The sequence below is a fragment of the Dendrobates tinctorius genome, unplaced genomic scaffold, assembly GCF_039654945.1.
Source record: "Dendrobates tinctorius isolate UK_male_01 unplaced genomic scaffold, ASM3965494v1 ptg000196l, whole genome shotgun sequence".
NCBI classification, from domain to species: Eukaryota; Metazoa; Chordata; class Amphibia; order Anura; family Dendrobatidae; genus Dendrobates; species Dendrobates tinctorius.
In genome coordinates this window covers 17933303-17947868 of record NW_027361863.1, presented here as the reverse complement: position 1 = coordinate 17947868, position 14566 = coordinate 17933303, and positions in this window count along the sequence as shown.

Here is a 14566-nt window from a genome sequence, read left to right as displayed (position 1 = left end):
TAATACAGAATGTAACTCAGGATCAGTAATGTAAAGTATGTACACAGTGACTGCACCAGCAGAATAGTGAGTGCAGCTCTGGGGTATAATACAGGATGTAACTCAGGATCAGTAATGTAATGTATGTACACAGTGACTGCACCAGCAGAATAGTGAGTGCAGCTCTGGACTATAATACAGGATGTAACTCAGGATCAGTAATGTATGTACACAGTGACAGCACCAGCAGAATAGTGAGTGCAGCTCTGGGGTATAATACAGGATGTAACTCAGGATCAGTAATGTAATGTATGTACACAGTGACTGCATCAGCAGAATAGTGAGTGCAGCTCTGGAGTATAATACAGAATGTAACTCAGGATCAGTAATGTAATGTATGTACACAGTGACTGCACCAGCAAAATAGTGAGTGCAGCTCTGGAGTATAATACAGGATGTAACTCAGGATCAGTAATGCAATGTATGTACACAGTGACTGCACCAGCAAAATAGTGAGTGCAGCTCTGGGGTATAATACAGGATGTAACTCAGGATCAGTAATGTAATGTATGTACACAGTGACTCCACCAACAGAATAGTGAGTGCAGCTCTGGAATATGATACAGGATGTAACTCAGGATCAGTAATGTAATGTATGTACATAGTGACTGCACCAGCAGAATAGTGAGTGCAGCTCTGGGGTATAATACAGGATGTAACTCAGGATCAGTAATGTAATGTATGTACACAGTGACTCCACCAGCAGAATAGTGAGTGCAGCTCTGGAGTATAATACAGGATGTAAGTCAGGATCAGTAATGTAATATATGTACACTGTGACTGCACCAACAGAATAGTGAGTGCAGCTCTGTGGTATAATACAGGATGTAACTCAGGATGAGTACAGGATCAGTAATGTAATGTATCTACACAGTGTCAGCACCAGCAGAATAGTAAGTGCAACTCTGGGGTATAATACAGGATGTAACTCAGGATCAGTAATGTAATGTATGTACACAGTGACTGCACCAGCTGAATAGTGAGTGCAGCTCTGGGGTATAATACAGGATGTAACTCAGGATCAGTAATGTAATGTATGTACACAGTGACTGCACCAGCAGAATAGTGAGTGCAGCTCTGGGGTATAATACAGGATGTAACTCAGGATCAGTAATGTAATGTATGTACACAGTGACTGCACCAGCAGAATAGTGAGTGTAGCTCTGGAGTATAATACAGGATGTAACTCAGGATCAGTAATGTAATGTATGTACACAGTGACTGCACCAGCAGAATAGAGAGTGCAGCTCTGGGGTATAATACAGGATGTAACTCAGGATCAGTAATGTAATGTATGTATATAGTGACTGCACCAGCAGAATAGTGAGTGCAGCTCTGGAGTATAATACAGGATGTAACTCAGGATCAGTAATGTAATGTATGTACACAGTGACTGCACCAGCAGAATAGTGAGTGCAGCTCTGGGGTATAATACAGGATGTAACTCAGGATCAGCAATGTAATATATGTACACAGTGACTGCACCAGCAGAATAGTGAGTGCAGCTCTGGAGTATAATACAGAATGTAACTCAGGATCAGTAATGTAAAGTATGTACACAGTGACTGCACCAGCAGAATAGTGAGTGCAGCTCTGGGGTATAATACAGGATGTAACTCAGGATCAGTAATGTAATGTATGTACACAGTGACTGCACCAGCAGAATAGAGAGTGCAGCTCTGGGGTATAATACAGGATGTAACTCAGGATCAGTAATGTAATGTATGTATATAGTGACTGCACCAGCAGAATAGTGAGTGCAGCTCTGGAGTATAATACAGGATGTAACTCAGGATCAGTAATGTACGTACACAGTGACTGCACCAGCAGAATAGTGAGTGCAGCTCTGGACTATAATACAGGATGTAACTCAGGATCAGTAATGTATGTACACAGTGACAGCACCAGCAGAATAGTGAGTGCAGCTCTGGACTATAATACAGGATGTAACTCAGGATCAGTAATGTAATGTATGTACACAGTGACTGCACCAGCAGAATAGAGAGTGCAGCTCTGGGGTATAATACAGGATGTAACTCAGGATCAGTAATGTAATGTATGTACACAGTGACTCCACCAGCAGAATTGTGAGTGCAGCTCTGGGGTATAATACAGGATGTAAATCAGGATCAGTAATGTAATGTATGTACACAGTGACTGCATCAGCAGAATAGTGAGTGCAGCTCTGGAGTATAATACAGAATGTAACTCAGGATCAGTAATGTAATGTATGTACACAGTGACTGCACCAGCAAAATAGTGAGTGCAGCTCTGGAGTATAATACAGGATGTAACTCAGGATCAGTAATGTAATGTATGTACACAGTGACTGCACCAGCAGAATAGTGAGTGCAGCTCTGGGGTATAATACAGGATGTAACTCAGGATCAGTAATGTAATGTATGTACACAGTGACTCCACCAACAGAATAGTGAGTGCAGCTCTGGAATATGATACAGGATGTAACTCAGGATCAGTAATGTAATGTATGTACATAGTGACTGCACCAGCAGAATAGTGAGTGCAGCTCTGGGGTATAATACAGGATGTAACTCAGGATCAGTAATGTAATGTATGTACACAGTGACTGCACCAGCAGAATAGAGAGTGCAGCTCTGGGGTATAATACAGGATGTAACTCAGGATCAGTAATGTAATGTATGTACACAGTGACTCCACCAGCAGAATTGTGAGTGCAGCTCTGGGGTATAATACAGGATGTAAATCAGGATCAGTAATGTAATGTATGTACACAGTGACTGCATCAGCAGAATAGTGAGTGCAGCTCTGGAGTATAATACAGAATGTAACTCAGGATCAGTAATGTAATGTATGTACACAGTGACTGCACCAGCAAAATAGTGAGTGCAGCTCTGGAGTATAATACAGGATGTAACTCAGGATCAGTAATGTAATGTATGTACACAGTGACTGCACCAGCAGAATAGTGAGTGCAGCTCTGGGGTATAATACAGGATGTAACTCAGGATCAGTAATGTAATGTATGTACACAGTGACTCCACCAACAGAATAGTGAGTGCAGCTCTGGAATATGATACAGGATGTAACTCAGGATCAGTAATGTAATGTATGTACATAGTGACTGCACCAGCAGAATAGTGAGTGCAGCTCTGGGGTATAATACAGGATGTAACTCAGGATCAGTAATGTAATGTATGTACACAGTGACTCCACCAGCAGAATAGTGAGTGCAGCTCTGGAGTATAATACAGGATGTAAGTCAGGATCAGTAATGTAATATATGTACACTGTGACTGCACCAACAGAATAGTGAGTGCAGCTCTGTGGTATAATACAGGATGTAACTCAGGATGAGTACAGGATCAGTAATGTAATGTATCTACACAGTGTCAGCACCAGCAGAATAGTAAGTGCAGCTCTGGGGTATAATACAGGATGTAACTCAGGATGAGTACAGGATCAGTAATGTAATGTATCTACACAGTGACTGCACCAGCAGAATAGTGAGTGCAGCTCTAGAGTATAATACAGGATGTAACTCAGGATCAGTAATGTAATGTATGTACACAGTGACTCCACCAACAGAATAGTGAGTGCAGCTCTGGAATATGATACAGGATGTAACTCAGGATCAGTAATGTAATGTATGTACACGGTGACTGCACCAGCAGAATAGTGAGGGCAGCTCTGGAGTATAATACAGGATGTAACTCAGGATCAGTAATGTAATGTATGTACACAGTGACTCCACCAACAGAATAGTGAGTGCAGCTCTGGAATATGATACAGGATGTAACTCAGGATCAGTAATGTAATGTATGTACATAGTGACTGCACCAGCAGAATAGTGAGTGCAGCTCTGGGGTATAATACAGGATGTAACTCAGGATCAGTAATGTAATGTATGTACACAGTGACTCCACCAGCAGAATAGTGAGTGCAGCTCTGGAGTATAATACAGGATGTAAGTCAGGATCAGTAATGTAATATATGTACACTGTGACTGCACCAACAGAATAGTGAGTGCAGCTCTGTGGTATAATACAGGATGTAACTCAGGATGAGTACAGGATCAGTAATGTAATGTATCTACACAGTGTCAGCACCAGCAGAATAGTGAGTGCAGCTCTGTTCAGCTGCTGCTCATTGTGGTGATTGTGGGTGCGGTCGACACTGATCCTGCTGTGTGCTCCTGAGCTCCAGAGAATCAACACCTCTCCACTTAGGGACCTGCTCTCTCTCCTACCCAGGGAGGAGTGGGTTTCCTGGGATGAACGAAGGAGCCAAGTCTCAGGCTTCTGTTTCCCGATCCAGGCCGGGGAGGGAACAGAAGAAACCAGCAACCGGCCTGTACATCAGAGGACTTGGGGGTGAGACGCTCCACCAGGAGTCGCAGCAATGTGGCTCATACTCCCCCCAGGCCTTCAGAGACCCAGAGAAGCCGTAAGGCTTCCAACATGGAGGAGAAGCCTGCTAGCACCGTGCAAGATGGCGGTCCTTCCAGAGGAAAGCTGAGTGCTCACGGAGGTAAGGCCGACCTCGCTGAGGAAAGTTGGGGGCTGCAGAAACCAAAGGAGTCTGTGTCCACCTGTGCCTCCCGGGTCATGATCCACCTCTGTGAGTATGAAGAGGCGAGCAAGACCATCAGGAGGCTCCGGGAGGAGCAACGCTGCACAAGCGCCAAAGCTGCAGGTGCCTCCCAGGAAGACCCAACTCCAGGCGGAGGTAAAGCAACTGAAGCTTGAAATTAATGAGCTGGAGGTGAGGAAAGCATTCCTAAGAGAGAAGAGTGGACCATTTAAAGAAAAACTAATGAATGAGGACAGATTTAGAGAAATGGCTGATAACAGAGAGCAAAGGCAGATGGGGCTGCAGCCTGAGAGCCAGGTGGATGATGATGATGACCAGCAGAAAGCCCCACTTGGCAGCCTGCAAAGTCACCCGCAGGCCACGTGCAGCGAGTTCCCTGCTGGACAGGCGACATTGGCATCTGGTCGCAGTTCTGCTGGTTCTGGGGAGGACAGTGACAAAAGTGGCCAGGGAGGGGCTCTAATGGCGGAGATAAAGCTCCTGGAGTCCCCAGTGTGCCTTCAGAACTTCCATCTTGGTGATGATTTACCAGAGGAGGCACCTGGGGGCCAGAAGAAAAAAATAAAGAAGAACAAGCCAAAGCTCCAGGAAGCGATGAGTTATCTATATGCCCCCCTCCCTGTACCCCCTGAGTCAGCTGCAGGGTCAGCTCAATGTATAAGCCCCGTTGCCCAGCCCAGCCCGGGTTCTGCTGTGGATCCGGTGCAAAGGCGCGGGGAGAGTACAGAGCACGGTAGTGAGGCGCAGAGCTCCGTCTCTGCTTGTAGTAGCGGGGACTAGAGTTGAGCGACTTTGGTCGGATCGGGTTTCATGAAACAAAATTTATTTCAGATGAAACTGGTCGGACTAGGGCAAAAAAAGACGGCGTTTCATCCGAAACCCGACCCCAATGCAAGTCAGTGGATGAATGTCATCCGCTCAATGCTGACTTTTATTCCCCATTGACTTGCATTGGGGTCGGGTTTCAGACGAAACTCCGACTTTTTTTTGCCCTAGTCGGACCAGTTTCATCTGAAACAAATTTTGTTTCATGAAACCCGATCCGACCAAAGTCGCTCAACTCTAGCGGGGACGTAACAGCAGGTGCATCAGTCAAGAGGCTGGACAGTGAGGGCGGCCCGGCGACGGGTATACGGTCAGGCCACGATACTGTGGTGCGCTCCTCAGTGGGAGGGGGGAGCGGCCCAGTGTCGGGGGCCGCTCCGTTAGCCTTGGTGCCTCTGAATGCTGTTGACGCTGATCACTTAGTTGAGAAGCGGCTGCAGTGTGAGGGGGCTGTCGGGGCTGGGCGTTCCGATCCTCCCAAGATCCTGTTCTGCGTTGGCGCCGCTGGTCAGCAAGATCTTGATATGAAGGATCAGCGGCGCCTCACAGCGGTAAAAGATCAGCGGCGCCTAGTGAAGCAACGGAAATTACCAACTGATGATGCGGAGGGCAACCGTAAGTCCAGGGGTGAGGTCGCCTCCAGTTCTGTGGAGGAGACTGAGCCCCTTGTGCCTGATGATGCGGAGGTCAAAATATCACCCCCTGTTGTCTCTGGTCCAGCAGGAGAAAATGTGGAGGGAGGTGTGGATGAGGAAATTTCTTTGTCTAGTGGTGTGGTTGCTGGTTTGGTGGCGAGTGAGGGTGTTATGGAGGTGGGTAATAATGATACTGTTGGTGTTGATGTGGTCACTGGTCCGGTTGCCCCCCCGGTGGTGGCAGTACCCGTTAGTAGTTATGCCGCTGTCACCTCTGGGGGAAATAGGGCGTCCTCCTCGTCTCCGGGCTCTGGGGACGGTGTTGTGAGTTCATTTTTCCCTTCACCATTGAGGTCTGATGAACTCCCTCCTCTGGTGAAGGAAGGTAGTGAGGCTGATTACCAAACACATGGGCAGCTAGATGATGACTGGGTGGCTGGAATTGAGGACTGGATATAAGGCTGCCGACGCCCTTCTTCCTGGCTGGTGATTTTCCTGCTGGATTCTTGGAGACCAGTCTCATTCCTGCATCTCAAAGCTAAGTTTTTCTGCTCTGCTTTGTACTCTTCAGTTTTGTTTTTGTTTTGCCTTGTTTTTTCGGGAGTTCTGCCATCCCCGGCCGGGGGTGAGCTGAACTCCATTTTTGTCTCTGATCTGTTGATATTTTGCTCTGTCTTCAGAATATACCTGAGTGCTGATATAGTCTTTTGAAGCCTAGCGACTTCAGGGCCTGTTTTTCCTATCAGTCTGTTGGCTCATTTTGATAGGGTGTTTGCGGATGGCAGACAGCAGCTTTCCTATCCTGTCCTATGTAGTTAGCTTGGGCCCCATCATTTGCTCAACCTATCTTTCTATCTGTGTTAGTGTTTTCATCTTGCTTCACCGTCATTATATGTTGGGGGCTGCCTATTGCTTTGGGGTCTGCTCTGGGGCAGTTTAGTTTTTCCCCTTTCTGTCTTTAGGCTATATAGTTCTCCGGCTGTGATCGAGGGGTCTAGGGCACCGTAGGAACCCCCCACGGCTACTGCTAGTTGTTGTGGATAGGTTCAGGGGTCTGCAATCCGATAGCTGCCAACCTCTCTGGTTTTTCTGGACTTAGCTGTATTTTGTTTTTTCCTCCTTCGGTGACTCATCATAACAGAATCACCAGTCATACCGCAGATCCTAGGGTACTCAATAGCAGGAGAGAATTATAAAAAAAAAAAAAAGAAGTGTCAGAATTTTTTTTTTTGTGTGCACATTTTTTCCTCTATATCTCTGAGGCCGTAGGAGGAATTTTTCTCTCAATGGAGATGAAGCAATTGTCTGATCGTGTGGAGCAGCTCGCTGCTGACGTGCGGGGAATTTCCGCCTATCTTGCTCATTCACATGCTGCTGAACCAAAGATTCCTACTCCTGATGTATTTTTGGGGGATCGATCTAAATTCTTGAATTTCAAGAATAATTGTAAATTATTTTTTGCCTTGAAGCCTAACTCGTCGGGGAACTCCGCACAGCAGGTTAAAATTGTCATCTCTTTGCTGCCTGGCGATCCCCAGGATTGGGCGTTTTCTTTGAAACCTGATGATCCTATTGTGAATAATGTGAACGCATTTTTTCAAGCCTTGGGGTTGTTGTATGATGAACCTAATGCTATTGATCAGGCTGAAAAGACCCTGTTGGCATTAAAATACAAATTCAAACAAGAAAAATTATAGCCAGCTCACCCAGTTAGACGTCCTTAGTGGTTCTGCTCACTGCCAGGAAGCCGCACGGAGTTGTAATGGGAGAGGCACACCCATGTTGCAATAGAAACAAAAACCAGCAAATAATTCCAGCGGATGCTTCCTACTTGGCCATAAAATCCATTTTATTTATATCTTTTAAAATAGTTCCATGTGGCAGAAACCCAAATATATACAGGGGGTCAGAAGAAAAAAGGGCACACTGCTCACTGCCAGGAAGCCGTACGGACCTAGAAGAAAACCTAGTAAGGTCGAAACGCGTAGTCTGCACGCATAAAGCAGCAGTGTGCCCTTTCTTCTTCTGACCCCCTGTATATATTTGGGTTTCTGCCACATGGAACTATTTTAAAAGATATAAATAAAATGGATTTTATGGCCAAGTAGGAAGCATCCGCTGGAATTATTTGCTGGTTTTTGTTCCTGTTGGCATTAAGCCAGGGTCGGGATTCGGCAGAGTTGTACTGTCAAAAATTCAGAAAGTGGGCAGTACTTACTACCTGGAATGATGGTGCCTTGGCAGCCCTCTTTTGGAAGGGTTTGTCAGAAACTGTAAAAGATACTATGGTGGGATTTCCTGTTCCCTCTGGTCTTGACGATTCTATGTCATTAGCCATTCAGGTGGATCGGCGTTTACGTGAACGCAAAACTACACGAGAGATGTTGCCACCTGTTGAACAAATGTCTGAACCTATGCAATGTGATAGAGTTTTTTCTAGGGCGCAACTTCAGGAGTTCAGAAGGCGTAATAAGCTGTGTTTTTTCTGTGGAGATGCCTCGCATATTATTTCTGTCTGCCCTAAACGAAAGAAACGTTGTGCACACACGTTTTCTGTGGGTGGTGTTCAACCTAAGTTTCTTCTGGCAATTACTCTGATCTGCTCCTTATCCACATTTTCCGCCAAGGCTTTTGTGGATTCAGGAGCAGCTCTTAACCTGATGGACTTAGATTTTGCTAAACGTTGTGGATTTCCTATGACACCTCTGCGGACGCCTATCCCTTTGAGGGGGATTGATGCTACTCCTTTGGCAAAGAATAAACCTCAGTTTTGGACCCAGGTGGTAATGCGGGTCGCCCCAGACCATCAAGAAAATTGCAGATTTTTGGTGTTGCATAATTTGCATGATACCTTTGTTCTGGGGTTTCCCTGGTTGCAAATTCATAATCCAGTTTTGGATTGGAAATCTTTGTCTGTGGTGAGTTGGGGTTGTCGGTGTGCCCTTAGTGATGCTCCTGTTTTCTCCACCTCTCCCCAGTCGCATGATGTTCCTGACTATTTGGCTGACTTTTATGATGTATTTAGTGAGAATGAGTCTGCGTCTTTGCCTCCTCATAGGAGTTATGACTGTGCAATTGAGCTGAACCCGGGGTGTAAATTCCCCAAGGGTCGGCTTTTCAATTTATCTGTACCCGAGCACGAGGCTATGCGATCCTATATTAAGGAGGCATTGGAGAAGGGTCATATTAGACCATCCTCTTCACCCTTAGGTGCTGGGTTTTTTTCGTGGCTAAAAAGGATGGTTCATTAAGGCCTTGTATTGACTATCGTGCCCTCAACAAAATTACTGTTAAATATCAGTATCCGTTACCCCTGATTTCTGATCTATTCTCCAGAGTTAAAGGTGCTTGCTGGTTTACCAAGCTTGACCTCAGGGGGGCGTATAATCTTATTCGCATTAAGCATGGGGATGAATGTAAGACGGCGTTTAATACTCCGGAGGGACATTTTCAGTACCTGGTGATGCCTTTTGGGCTCACTAATGCCCCTTCTGTCTTCCAGTGCTTCATGAACGATATATTCCGAGACTTTGTGGATAAATTTTTGATTATCTATCTGGATGATATTTTGATCTTCTCCAAGAATTGGGACTCTCATGTGGAACATGTTCGGACTGTGTTCCGGATTTTGAGGGAGAATTCCCTGTATGTCAAGGGATCGAAATGCCTTTTTGGGGTACAGAGGATTTCATTTTTGGGATTTATTTTGTCTCCGTCAACTATTGAAATGGACCCGGCCAAGGTACAAGCCATTTATGATTGGGTTCAGCCCACTTCTTTGAAGGCCCTCCAGAAGTTTTTGGGTTTTGCTAATTTTTATCGGAAATTTATAGCTAATTTTTCTGGTATTGCCAAGCCATTGACGGATTTGACTAGGAAGGGTGCTGATGTGCTGAATTGGTCTCCGGAGGCTGTTTCTTCCTTTCAGGAGCTGAAGCGAAGATTCACTTCTTCTCCGGTTTTGCGGCAACCTGATGTCTCACTCCCGTTTCAGGTGGAGGTGGACGCTTCTGAGATTGGTGCAGGAGCGGTGTTGTCACAAAAAGATCCTGTGACATCTAAAATGAATCCTTGTGCTTTCTTTTCCCGAAAGTTCTCCCCATCCGAACGTAACTATGATGTGGGGAATCGGGAACTGTTGGCCATGAAATGGGCATTTGAGGAGTGGAGACATTGGTTGGAGGGAGCCAAACACCAAGTCGTGGTCCTTACTGACCACAAGAATTTGATTTACCTGGAGTCAGCCAAGCGCTTGAATCCTAGACAGGCTAGGTGGGCCTTGTTTTTCACACGTTTTGATTTTGTGGTCTCATTTCTTCCGGGCACTAAGAATGTCAAGGCAGACGCCCTTTCTAGGAGTTTCCTTACTGATTCTCCTGTTATGACTAAGTCTGCTACCATCTTAGGCGAGGGGGTAGTTCTTTCTGCCATTTCGCCCGATTTGAGACGTGCTCTGGAAGAGTTTCAGGAGGACAAACCTGAGCGTTGTCCCAGTGGAAAGTTGTATGTTCCTGACCAGTGGAGGAAGAGAGTGATGTCTGAAGTTCATTGCTCTGCATTGGCTGGTCATCCAGGTATTTTTGGTACTAGAGATCTGGTGAGTCGGTCTTTTTGGTGGCCCGCCTTGTCTCATGATGTCAGGAATTTTGTGCAGTCCTGTGGGACTTGCTCCCGGTCTAAACCTTGTTCTCGCTCTAGTGGCTTGTTGATGCCTTTGCCGGTGCCCAGGAGGCCATGGACCCATATTTCAATGGATTTTATCTCTGATATGCCTGTCTCTCAGAGAATGACTGTTATTTGGGTGATTTGTGATAGATTCTATAAGATGGTCCATCTTGTACCACTCCCTAAGTTGCCATCTTCCTCTGAGTTGGTGCCCTTGTTTTTGCAACAGGTGGTTCGCTTGCACGGGATTCCTGAGAACATTGTATCTGACAGAGGAGTTCAGTTTGTGTCTAGATTTTGGAGGACTTTCTGTTCCAAGCTGGGAATTCAGTTGTCCTTCTCCTCTGCGTTTCACCCTCAGACCAATGGGCAGACGGAGAGAACAAACCAGACTTTGGAGTCGTATTTGAGATGTTTTATTTCTGCCGATCAGGATGATTGGGTTTCATTTTTGCCCTTGGCCGAATTTGCTTTAAATAATAGAGCTAGTTCTGCCACTTTGATGTCACCTTTTTTTTGTAACTTTGGTTTTCACCCTCAATTTTCTTCAGGGCAGGTGGAGCCTTCTGCCTACCCAGGTGTTGACACTGTGGTGGAGAGAATGCACCAGATCTGGGACCAAGTAGTGGATAAGTTGTCTCTCTCGCAGGAAAAGGCCCAGCGGTTTTCCAACCGGCGTAGGACCGTTGGTCCCCAGTTTAAGGTGGGTGATATGGTTTCGTTGTCATCAAAAAATATCGCTATGAAGGTGGCTTCTCCTAAGTTTACGCCTAGATTTATTGGACCTTACAAGATTTTGGAGATTATTAATCCGGTCTCTTTTCGGTTGGCTCTTCCTGTCACATTTAAAATTCATAATGTGTTTCATAAGTCCTTGTTGAAGAGGTTTGTTGAACCAGTAGTTCCTGTGGTGGCACCTCCTGACCCTATATTGGTTGAAGGTAACATGGAATATGAGGTAGAGAAGATACTGGATTCCTGTCTGGCTAGACGGAGACTCCAGTATTTGGTTAAGTGGAAGGGTTATGGTCAGGAGGATAATTCCTGGGTCTCTGCCTCTGATATTCATGCCGAAAGATTGGTGCGTGCCTTTCATCGGGCTCACCCGGATCGCCCTGGTGGCATGGATGAGGGTTCGGTGACCCCTCCTCAAGGGGGAGGTACTGTTGTGAGTTCATTTTTCCCTTCACCATTGAGGTCTGATGAACTCCCTCCTCTGGTGAAGGAAGGTAGTGAGGATGATTACCAAACACATGGGCAGCTAGATGATGACTGGGTGGCTGGAATTGAGGACTGGATATAAGGCTGCCGACGCCCTTCTTCCTGGCTGGTGATTTTCCTGCTGGATTCTTGGAGACCAGTCTCATTCCTGCATCTCAAAGCTAAGTTTTTCTGCTCTGCTTTGTACTCTTCAGTTTTGTTTTTGTTTTGCCTTGTTTTTTCGGGAGTTCTGCCATCCCCGGCCTGGGGTGAGCTGAACTCCATTTTTGTCTCTGATCTGTTGATATTTTGCTCTGTCTTCAGAATATACCTGAGTGCTGATATAGTCTTTTGAAGCCTAGCGACTTCAGGGCCTGTTTTTCCTATCAGTCTGTTGGCTCATTTTGATAGGGTGTTTGCGGATGGCAGACAGCAGCTTTCCTATCCTGTCCTATGTAGCTAGCTTGGGCCCCATCATTTGCTCAACCTATCTTTCTATCTGTGTTAGTGTTTTCATCTTGCTTCACCGTCATTATATGTTGGGGGCTGCCTATTGCTTTGGGGTCTGCTCTGGGGCAGTTTAGTTTTTCCCCTTTCTGTCTTTAGGCTATATAGTTCTCCGGCTGTGATCGAGGGGTCTAGGGCACCGTAGGAACCCCCCACGGCTACTGCTAGTTGTTGTGGATAGGTTCAGGGGTCTGCAATCCGATAGCTGCCAACCTCTCTGGTTTTTCTGGACTTAGCTGTATTTTGTTTTTTCCTCCTTCGGTGACTCATCATAACAGGACGGCATGTTGCAGCGGCGTCTCCTGGAGGCTCTAAAGAAGGGGGAGAGATCACTAATCGTAGAGGGTCGAGAGGTTGATCTATCCTTCTGGATAGAGAGGCATGGCCTCGGGGCCTTCCGAGAGCAAAATGGGGGAAATACAGCGTGGTCTCTTCCGACAACCGGTCCAGGTAGTGTGCGTAGGAATGTGGTCCGCCTTCGGTGGAGGGGCAGTGATGCGTGTCCTCCAAGGTCTAAGGTTGTGGAGCTGCTGCTGAAGATGGGCTTCAAGGCTATTGACATCTACGCCTTGATACATCCCTATTCCACGCCGAGTTTGATGTCAGCTTTGTTCGGCCAGAGGGGCTTGAGCTCTTCTGGTCGAATTATGAGTTGGCAAAAAATGTGCCCGGCTGGCAAGACTTTGCCATCCAGGCGGTGTCTCGCCAAAATCAAGTCAAGAAAGTGACCGTGATGACTTGTAAAGAGTCACTTTCTTGTTATGACATCATGACGTGGCTTGGCAGATATGGAGAAGTGGTGGAAATGCCAAAGAAAAACCGCGATGAGTATGGTATCTGGTCAGGGGCCTGGACGTTTATGGTAAAACTTAAGCGTTCAGATGGTACGGTTGCCCACATTCCATCATCTGCCTTCCTGGGTAGAGATCGTATCCAGGTCTTCTACCAGGGGCAACCGAAGCTCTGTCACAGGTGCGGCGACCCCACACACTTCAGTGCAAACTGCACTGTGCAGAAATGTACATTGTGTGGGGATATCGGCCATCTTGCTGCATCTTGTGTGGAGATTAGGTGCCACCTGTGTGGTGACTTAGGTCACCCATTCAGCCGTTGTCCTCGCTCCTTTACTAATGCAGTCGTGACCCCGGTAGGAGAAAGCCGTGAGGCTGATTCTGCTGGGGAAGGGACTAGCAGGGGTGAGGCAGCTGAGGGGCCAAGGAGGAAAAGCAATAAAAAGACGCCTGCCCAGCTGAGGCGTCTAGACAAGCGCAGACAGGAGAGGGAGTTGGGTGAGCCCTGGGCTACTGCGGTGACCCCTGTCCTGTATGCCAGTCTTGCTGCTGAGGCCCCGAGGGCTGATGAGTTGGCTGAGGAGGTCAGGAGGATCCACAGGGAGGAAACTGCCACTGCCTCCGAATCCTCCCATTATGAAAGTATGGATGACGATAATAGGCAGTGGCTAGAGGACAAGAGTAAGCTCGGCACCAAAAAGAAGAGAAAGAAGGGAGATAAAACATCTTCTCCCGCTCTGACCAAGGTACTTAAGAAAGGAAAAACTGACTCCCCTCTGGTTGGACTTTCTAACCGGTTCCAAGCCCTTGAGAACATCTCTTCCTCTGAGGAGGAAGCTGAGGGTGAGGTTCCGGCTTCGGCAGAGCTTACAGGGGGTGCCGAGTCTCCTTCTTCTGGGAATGTAAGGTCCCTGGAGGGACTGGCCCGGAGTCCGGAGACGAGGACGACAAAAACAAAATTCACGTGGGAATGGGCACCTCTGTGTCATTAAAGAGGGGGAAAGGATTCCTCCTCTGAGGCAGAGGATAAGGGGAGTGGGAAGAAGAAAGCCATCTAACTCAATCACCAATGATGGCGGTACCCATTCTGTTGACGCTGGCGTCCATTAATGTCGCCAGCATAAAGTCAAATACAGCCAGATTTGCGGCCTTTGATTTTCTTAGCCGTGTTGAAGCTGACATTTTGTTTTTGCAAGAGACCAGACTGCCAAACATGGCAGATGTGTTCAAAGCCAAAAGGGAGTGGAGACTCAGGCCCTCCTATTGGTCTCTTGCAGCCGAGCCGTATAGAGGAGTGGCGGTCTTTTTTACCGCACCGGTGGAATGCCGACG